We start from the raw sequence: 1,027 nt of genomic DNA, 5'->3' as shown, positions 1-1,027 counted from the left end.
GGAAGCAACTCCACAGAATGTTATTATCGTTTACAATGTGCCTCCACCTTCTTGAGACCAGGCACAATTTTTTAAGAATTTCTTTAAGACAAAAGTTTTTAAACACCTCGACCAATACTTCATCAGGCAAAGCTGTGTACAAAACGAAATTAATACCAGTCAGTCTTACTTGGAATTCCCCGGACTTATTGTATCATTTGAATTTACTCTTTCCTAATACTGGTCGGTTGGGTCAGCAAAATAAGTTCACCATTCAGATAAATAAAAATAAGAATATTCTACCTTCGATCTCGGACACTCCAGCTTGATCGTCTGAGATGCTGAGTTTTGGTAGCTTGTTAGGAGGAGCAGAACAGCTGCTTTCTGTGTTTATGATGACAGTTCTCTTAGTGAAGTATTAATTAATAACATGATCAATTTTAATGTATATTTCTCGGTTTAATGGAAATTTTATTTCTGCTTACTTTCCTGAATACCTTCATTACTCGCGGATTGTTCAGGCCTTGATTTCGCTGGACCTGAAAAATGTTTATATTCAAAAGAAATGATTTTCTGTTCAAGATGGCGGTGCGATGGAAAACGTACTTTATTTACGAATTGCACGGTATGTCGAGGCTATTGACTGTTGAAAATAGTTATTGGTGTAAAAGAATTAAATTAAATGACTTTTTTTAAAAGGAACCACGAACTTACCTGATTTCTTTGTATAAAAATCTGTTATTTTCTTCATTTCCCAACGTTGAACACATTTCAGCAATACTCAAACATTCGCTTGGTCCCAATCCCACTCGTTTACTTTGAATGAATGTCACCTGTTCATATCGCCTGTTATATCTGATCCTAAAACGACCGTCTTACAAGTAATATCCAGCACAAAAGTCGCGAAATATTTATTATCTTTTCATAGCTTGACAAGCGGTCGAATGGTGGAAGTGAATCAACTTCGTAAAAAAACAATTTTCTTTATTATTTTAGGAATAATCAAACAAAAAAACAAACAAATGCTGCTCAAAGGGGGGGGTTGCAA

General features: G+C 35.2%; 1 pseudogene; it reads right to left on the bottom strand.

The window, feature by feature from the left end:
• LOC137975248 (52 kDa repressor of the inhibitor of the protein kinase-like) overlaps nt 1–730 on the bottom strand; it is a 3,888-nt pseudogene extending 3,158 nt beyond the window's left edge.
• Nucleotides 731–1,027: the final 297 nt, after the last annotated feature.

This window comes from Montipora foliosa, chromosome 11 (assembly GCF_036669935.1).
Source record: "Montipora foliosa isolate CH-2021 chromosome 11, ASM3666993v2, whole genome shotgun sequence".
NCBI lineage: Eukaryota > Metazoa > Cnidaria > Anthozoa > Scleractinia > Acroporidae > Montipora > Montipora foliosa.
Note: the sequence above shows the minus strand (reverse complement) of the source record. Positions and strands in the feature narration are given on the sequence as shown.